Genomic DNA, 9,340 nt, shown 5'->3' on the forward strand with positions numbered 1-9,340 from the left:
TGTGAAATGTGATGAGGGAATATTTCTAGGGTATTCCACCAAGAGAAAATCTCTCAAGTGTTTCAATATTAGGACTCAGAGAATTATGGAAAACATCAATGTAAGAGTTGATGAAACCTTTGAGAAAACTGAGGAAACCGACAGTGAGCAAGCGGTAAATGAACCAATTGCAACCTTCTGGGAACCGGTTGTTAGTCAACCAAGTACTAGTAATAGTGTTCCTACACTGGTATATGTAGATGTTGATACTGATGGAGATGAGGATGAAGAAGAAAAGCAAGAGGAATCTATCAAGACCATTCCTCAATATGTCAAGCTAAATCATGATCCTAAGCAGATCATAGGAGATAAGGATGCAAGAATCCTTACAAGAAGAAAGGTCAGAGAAAACTCATGTATGATCTCTAAATTTGAGCCTAAATCATTCAAAGAGGCACATAAAGATGAAGACTGGATCAAGGCAATGGAAGAGGAACTTGACTAGATAGAGAAAAATGGTACCTGGTCTTTGGTACTCAGACTGGAGCATAAAAATGCAATTGGTACCAAATGGGTTTTCAAAAATAAGCTGAATGAGGATGGCATAGTGATTAGAAACAAAGACAGACTGGTGTGCAAAGGATATGCCCAAGAAGAAGGAGAAGACTATGGAGAAACCTTTGCTCCTGTGGCCAAATTGGAAGGAGTTTGTATGCTTCTTGCATATGTAGCTTTTAAAGGATTCAAAGTATATCAAATGGATGTAAAATCTGCTTTCCTAAGTGGTGTACTTGAAGAGGAAGTGTATATAGAGCAACTAGATGGGTTTTCCCTATCTGAAGATAGTGACATGGTGTGTAGGCTACATAAAGCCTTATATGGTCTAAAGCAGGCACCTAGAGCATGGTATGAACGTCTGCATTCCCATCTTGTGAAGATTGGATTTGAGGGAACAAGTGAAGATAACAATATATACTTGAAGTATGAAGGAGATCGGATCTTGATCTATGAGGTATTTGTTGATGAAATTATCTTTGGTGGAGATGACAAGATGAGTCATGAGTTTGTAGATGAGATGAAGAAAGAGTTTGAGATGTCACTCATAGGGGAGATTAAGTTCTTCATTGGACTACAGATCTAGCAGATGAAAGATGGAATCTTCATCACTCAGTCCAAGTATGTCAAAGAGGTGTTGAAGACCTTTGGCATGGAAGATAGAAAACCGATTGGTACACTGATGGTGACCAGTTGTAAACTATCCAAAGAGGATGACTCAGCATTGGTTGATGAGAAGGAATACCGATCAATGATTGGTAAGTTGTATTATGTAGTGCATAGCAGATCGGATATTGCACATGTAGTTGGCATTACTGCAAGGTTCCAAAAAAGTCCAAGAGAATCCCACTTGGTTGCAGTCAAGCGGATTCTTAGGTATCTGAAGGGAACTATTGACTATGGGTTATGGTATCCATACAATAATGATTTTAACCTGAGAGTGTTCATAGATGCTGATTGGGCTGGTAATGTAGATGACCGAAAGAGCACAACCGGTGGTGCATTCTTTCTTGATGGTAGACTGGTCTCATGGATGAGTAAAAAGTAGAGTTGTATCTCTTAGTCTACAGTGGAAGCAGAGTATGTTGCAGCTTTCATGAATTGCACTCAGACAATTTGGATGAAGCATGTATTAAATGGCTTCAAAGTTCCTGTATCTGAACTGGTAAGTATATTTTATGACAATACTAGTGCAATTAACATCTCCAAGAATCCGGTTTTACATTCAAGAACCAAGCACTTTGAGCTTAAGTATTATTTCTTGAGGGAAAAGGTTCAGAACAAAGAGATTGCACTAGAACATGTTTCCAGTAAGGAGAAGTTAGCAGACATATTCACCAAGCCTCTCCCAAAGGCTACATTTATGTACCTAAGAGGTGAATTAGGGGTTCTACCCCTTCAGGAGGTAAACTAAAGGTATATGCTCCACATCAGTCAAGTATTGCATAGTCAAATTTTTCTTCAGGATTGATGTGTTGAAGGATGCTACTCCTCAAGGGGAGCAACATAATGGAATAAGGAAGCTTGTGCCTCCACTTTGGCTTTGTTGTCAAAGGGGGAGAAGAAGTAAAGTGGAGAAGATATCTACAGAAATTGGGGGAGAAGATGTGAAGTGGAGAGATATCTTTGTATATTGCCATCAATGCCAAAGGGGGAGATTGTTGGTATTATGTGAACCAGGATGAGGACATGATGACATAGTATGTTGTCATTGATGTCAAAATGTTGAATATGTGAGAATCGGTATAACATTGTGAACTAGTATATGTACCAAAGTGAAGTGGTATGTTTGTTCCCGGTGAACAAGCATGTGGTTATGGGAACTGGTTGGTAGTCTCAACTTCAGGGTTTCCGGTTGAAGTGCTTCAAGCCTGTATGACTCAACCGGTGACTTTGTGTGATGATTTATCATTGTAACGAAGAACAAATCATGTTGCCACGTCAGCCTTGTGCACGTGAAGGATCTTGCATGAAGGAGATTGTTCCTATCTACCTCGAGAATGTGCAAAGCCTGTAAATAGTGATAACACGTGATGGGTTATCAGCCGCCATGAAATCAGTGGAAAACAAATGATGGAGAACATCTTGAGATTGGTTCAAGACTATTGCATTTAATGCAATGTGCTCAATGATCAAGATTGAACCATTTGAACTGCTTAACCTAACAGGTTTAGGGTTTAAGGTTTATGCTACCAACCTGTCTGTTTCCTATAAGGTCGATGTTGTGTTTCTTTCTAAAGTTGTTGGCAAAAGTTGTGTGTGTGTATCCAAGAGAAGTGATACGTGATTCTTGCTAGACTAGAGGAGAGAAGTGATACCTGCATAATGTAAGTGCAGAAGGTGAAGAGGAGCTAAAGCGGATCTGCATTGGCATTGAGTGTTGTTACTAGATCATTGTAATACCTGTTGATCTCTAACCACCTCAACAGTTGAGAAATCCCTTAACAGGGTAGTTTTAATTGGCTTGTTGTAAATCCTTTAACAAGGTGACTCGAAACCATTGAGTTCTTGAAATCCTCTAACAAGGTAACCTTTAACAGGGTTTAACCCTTAACTAGGTATTCTAGACATCCCTTAACCTGGTGATCCCTAACAAGATCGGTTCCTAACAGAACCTATTGTATCAGTCTTTAACCAGACAAGGCTCCTAACAGAGAAGACTTCTAAAGAGTTCAAAAATAGCTTGTGGGTATTCATCCCCACCGTGGTTTTTCCCAGTTGGGTTTCCACGTGAAAAATCTTTGTATCATGTGCGTTGTTATTCATGTGATGGTTTAAGTGATATGTGTCTGAAGGTAAATCATGTTGATCTAACTGTGTATATATCTTTGACGATAGATTACCTGTGCATGCACTAGGGTGAAATGGAAATGAAGTATTAGATTGTATGAAAAGATAAGTGTCAACTGGCTTACGCTTGTCTCAGTTATTCTAGGTTTTGTTGGTTGTACTCTGTTTAAGACCGGTGTTACTGTTTGTCTGTCAAAGAACAGTGTCTGCAGACAAACTAGTTTAGGATTGTGTTTTTGTCTGTACTGATTCACCCCCCCCTCTCAGTACCAGTTTGGTACTATCTGTTCATCATTGAGTTATCAGTGATAGCCACTACTGGTTCCAAATTTGACAACAGAGCAATGACCATAAATGACATTTTGGAGCGTGATGTGAAATTTTTATCTATGATGGTCGAATACAAAGTTTACCAGTCTAGAAAACACAATTCTATCTCTGGTACTGCTATATACTTAGCCTATTTGATGTTGAAAGAAGACAAAAGGTATGACCTATGTTATCTGATCTGAAGGAAGTAGAGATTCATGCCACTGTATTTAGTGTATTTATTAGAGTTTTGGATATCTTGAAGAGTGGGTGGGATACTCACCTAGGATCTTGAAGACAATTTATGCTAACATCTTCAAGTATTTGTAAATTCTCTGGAAAATATCTCTATATATAAGTTTTGGATAGCACCCCATCTTTGGCATTGTTGTCAAAGGGAAAGAGAAATAGTAAAAATGTACAGTATAGGAGAATGGAATCCTTTTTATAAGGGGGAGCCTTAGAAATTATTTTGATTCTTTTGATCCGATGAATAGTGCCCAACACTTAGTCATTTTTTCACAAGTGTTGCCATCAATGCCAAAGGGGGAGATTGTTGGCAATTGACACTCATCCAGTGGTTTCTGGTAGTTTCTGGTAACTGATTATTGGTTAAGGGTTGTCATTGATGGAAACTCTTCATAGAGTGTTAACTGGTAGCTTTTCAACTGATATTCTAGGGTGAACAAAGAATTTTTGGTCTGGAAGCTTTCTGGTGATTGTGGTGCATTGTATCATGTTTGGGAAGATTGGGCCGACATAGTAACATCATTTTATTATTGTTTTGGTGATCCGTATTTATCTTTGGTGATCCATTCAAGCCGACATGTGACTACACATTACACTAACAGCCGACATGGTAAATGACCTATTTTGCGATTGTCGGTATATAAGTTTGGTGTGGATGATCTTTTTGGTGTATGATGCGATTGTATGCAAGCGAGTGGTGATCAATAATCCTTTGTAGCACATTTTAACATGCACATTATTTATCTGGTAGCTGACTGAGACCGTGAACAAGGCAGAATAGAGCAGATCGACAGAAGTGATCCAGTCAGTATATTTAGCACTGCAACTCATCCAAGCATTGTACATGCTATTTCAAAGTTCATTCATTATAATTCATCATTGTAACTAATTTGTAAGGAAGTGAGCCTTCCCTGAGGGTTGTAGCCTTCTGGGTTATTGTAATTGAGTAGTGAACTCTAGGCAGTGTGCCCAAATGTTTGTTCATTCCCATATTTTAATATTGTTTTGCTACTAGCCATAGTGGAATAATATTGTGGGTTCAAATCCTACCATGGTTTTTCTCATTTGCGTTTCCACATAAAAATCTGGTGTTATGCTTTTGTGGTTGATTTTTTTAAGTTTATGCATTACAGTTTCATGTGTATGCTTTAAGTGGTTCAAAGTTAAGTTTGAAAATCTGCTGACCGGTAGATCACTGATTCACCCCCCTCTCAGTGATCCCTGATTCCAACACCCCTGTAATTACCATGTTCCTTCTCCAACACTAGACAAAGTGTGGTCATAGACCTGTGCATAAATTTTGAATTAAATTTGGAGAGAGTGGCCATATTAGCTACAAGATTCTAAACTTTATCTCTAAGGTTAGCAATCTTCTTAGTTGTCTGTTTAGATTTAAAGCAATTTTTATGTGTAGGTTGAGCAAATTGAGTAATTGAGGCAATATTTATACTCTTCAAGTCTAACTCATTCATTTTTGGAAAGAGGCTATCACCATCATTGATGAAGTCCTCCTCAACATCCTTAGTATCCTATACCTCTTCATCATCTTCAAGATCTTCCTCAACATCCTTAATCTGCTTTTCATTGGTGCTCACCATATTAGATCACCTTAGATGGGTGCTCACCATGTGATTAATAGCTTCCATCTCACTTCCCTCTAAAACTTTAACCAAAATCATCTCATCATTAGAAATAACTTCCTCCACAAAGAAATAAACTGGGTATTTTTTCTTTTTTGGTCTTCGGGTTTTTATATTTCCCTATGTATTCCCTTTTACCAGAAACATGGGTTGTGAAAGGGTTATTATTTAGGTCACAAAGCTGCCTACAATGCACTGTAGGGTAATTGGTTATGAAAATCCCTGAATGCTCTTATACTGATAGTTAAATTCCTTCTATAGGTGGGTTGTACTTGGTTCAAGCTATGTAATGGAAATGAATTTTGATTTGAAGGGTGAGGATTTTGGTGTTTCATCCATAATCAGGAGTCCTAGTCTATTCTATTGCTCTTTTTACTGATTCAACTTGTCTTTCCATTCTACCCGATTTTGCAATAGAGACACAAATGCCCTTGCTTTTACTTCACTAGCATAAATATTTAGAAATGATTGATAACCTTTCCTTCCTTAAATATTTGGATGGCTTCTATAGAAGTCCTCAACAAAATCATCATCATCTTCATACTCCACTTTCATGTCCAAAACCAACTGATTAAGTTTCCATTGGAGGAATCTTTCATAGAGAAACAAAGAATATAACCCAGAGGGTTTTCTCATTTCCAGTAAAATAGATGAAAGTTTTGCAACTTGCTCTACTTGTTGAATTTCCCTATTCTTCTGATCCTTTACTTCTTCAAGTTGTTTTAACAACTCGGAATTTTCTTGTTGGTATTTTTTAATGATCAGAGAGATTTTCCAGGGAATAGCGAAAGAAGTTGAAGCTCCTTGAGGAAGAACTGGTGGTTCCTGGCTATTAAGTTGTTGTTCTTTCCTTGCCAGTTCTTCTTTCAACTTTTGATGAAGGCAGAACCCAAGAAACAAAAAAACACAACAAATTGCAATAAAACACAGAAGATTATGTTATTATTATCTAAAATCAAATTATCTACAATACATGCAATTACAATCTAGAGGAATAAATCCTCACAGGATGCAACACTTAAAAGCTTACAGAGTTTTCTGAAAAACCCTTACAAAACAATTTCCAACCCAGAAACTAACTCCCAAAAAATCAACTCCAAAAACTATTACAAGTTTCCTCAAATGAGTCTTAAATAGTCTTCCACCATTTTGGAGCTGAAATTACCAATTGGTGGACAAATGCCAAAACATAAAATTGGAAATATGAAAATACAGCCAGATTCAAAAATTGAAACTTTCCAAAAAATTGTCCAACTCTCAATAGCCATAACTTTTGATCCGGGAATCAGATTTATGAACCGTTTGAAGCGTCAAAAATATCTTTGAGTGTAGAATATGCGATGAATGTCTTTTCTGATTCTCACCATTTTTGAGCCCGTATGACATCATTTAATGCCTCAAATCTGACTTGGAAGAAAAAAAATTGGTTTTTTGAGAAACTGAGACTTGAATAACTTTCAAACCATTAATGATTTTAATTTGATTCTTTCATGAAGTTCTTATTTTTTCCTCCTTTAGCTTCTCACAAATTTTGGGCTTCATTTTCCTTTAAATAAAAACTTGCTATTTTTGGTAGTCTAGAAAAAACAGCTTGTCAATTCTGAGAGTTCGAATCTCTTATTCGTCCAAAAGGGTATCCAGAACTACAAAAATATTAAAAGAAAACTAAACAAAAATAAATATGTTTGGGTGATGTAGTATTTCCCTTACACCACCAGATGCTCCTGCATTAGACACCTGGGGTAGTGTGAGAAGTGACCTCATCACCTCTCAGTTGATTGAGGAAAACCCAAATGGTCAACCTCTGCCTTGGACAACCATGAAGAATCTTCAATAGGTCTTTCCCTCCATTTCACCAGATACTTTTCATACTACCTATTCTTGGTACTTCTCCCCACACAGCTATCTAAGATTGCTTTGATCTCCTCCTCTGAAGTAGGTACAAGAATTTTGTATTGTTCTACTGTTGCCTCCTCCTTTGTGCCATCTTCATGATATTTTGTTAAGTCTGAAATGTTGAGCATAGGGGAAATGTTAATTCCTTCTAGAAACTCTACCTCATTTGTGTTTCTAGATTCATGCTTCTTCAAAATTTTATAGGGACCAAACTTCTTCATCTTCAGCTTGTTGTATGTCCCCATTGGAAACCTTTCCTTCCTCAAATGGACCATCAACTCATCACCAACCCAGAACTCCTTATGCCTCCTTTTTTTAATTTTCCTTCATCTTATACTGCAAATTCATCTCGTTGATGTTCTTCTTCACTTCCTTATTTATATTCTTGATGTGTTTGGAAAAGTCTTCAACTTTGGCACTTGTATGCATCCCTTGTTCCATCTTCCTCAATTTTGGACCGATCGTTGGACTGCTTCCATACACAATCTAAAATGGTGATCTACCAATGCTCCTATTCATAGAATTGTTGTAAGAAAACTTTTCCTATGGTAAGATCATATCTCATCCCTTGGGTTTGTCTCCTACCAAGCATCTCAGTAGGTTACCCAGACTCCTGTTCACTACTTTAGTCTGCCCATCGGTCTACGGATGGTGTGTAGAACTGAACTTCAAGTATATCTTCAACTTCTTCCACAATGCTCTCCAAAAGTATCCAACAAATTTGGTATCATGGTTTGAAATGATAATTTTTGGCAAACCATGTAGTTGTACCACCTCCCTGAAGAACAAATCAGCAATGTGGACAACATCATGAGTCTTCTGGCATGGGATAAAATGTGCCATCTTTGAAAACATGTCAACTACCACAAAACCAGAATCATTCCCTCTCAGTGTCCTTGGTAAACCAAGAACAAAATCCATGCTTATATCTTCCCATGGCATCCACTAGTACAAAAACAACAATTTATGACTAGAAAAACTACCAAAAATTGTAGATAAATGACTAAATTTGATTATGTGACCATTGGTAGTTTATTGCCAGTCATAAATCAATCCGGTCACATGACCACTAGCTGTTTTGATTGATCAATTTGGTCATTGATTTGGTCATCGATTTGGTCATCGATTTAGTCATAAATAACAACAATGTTACTTGTGAGATTTTGCCAAGATCAAGGGCACAATGAAAATCATAAAAGAGAGACAATAGTATGACAAGAACAAATTGTATTCTCATCAATATACAAATGATCAACTGGATTCACCAATAAAATGAATATAGGCCTACATATATAGGCAAGGCCAAATGGATATGTGAGCACACAATCATGACATGTAGCTCAATGAGAAACAAGGGTAGGTAAGAAAAAGTAGGGGTAGGTAGGAGAAATAATATAATATTCCACAAGAGGTAGATGACCCACCGAATGTGGAGTGTAACAACAAGATAAGACCACAAAAGGTGGAATTTCTCCTACAAGATACATCCCTATGTGCACACTTCCCTAAGTGTCTCATATCCAAACTAAGATGAGATGCATTATCCTAATCTAACTTAAGTAAAGTGTAATTATATCCTATAAGATTAAATAATTACACCAACACCCCCGCTTAAGTGAAACTTAGGGGAATGAAGACTCAAGTCAACGATGAAAGATGGGTCCCAGTTACTAGGCCATGGTAGGTACCCATGTACAATATGCAAATGCAAGCAAGCCTATGCAATTCAATCTCTCATAAATAGAGAAAGGGAGAAAACCCAGTGGGAAAAAACTCCTCCCCAAAAGAGAGATAAATGACCAAAAGAGACTCTCAAAGAAGAAGGACAAAACCTAAAAGATGAAAAAGTCTCCCCCATAAGAGAGGAAGGAGAAGTCAGTTGACCCCCCCCCCTAATGAAACATCTCACAACCCTAAGAGAG

Source organism: Cryptomeria japonica, chromosome 6 (assembly GCF_030272615.1).
Source record: "Cryptomeria japonica chromosome 6, Sugi_1.0, whole genome shotgun sequence".
NCBI classification, from domain to species: Eukaryota; Viridiplantae; Streptophyta; class Pinopsida; order Cupressales; family Cupressaceae; genus Cryptomeria; species Cryptomeria japonica.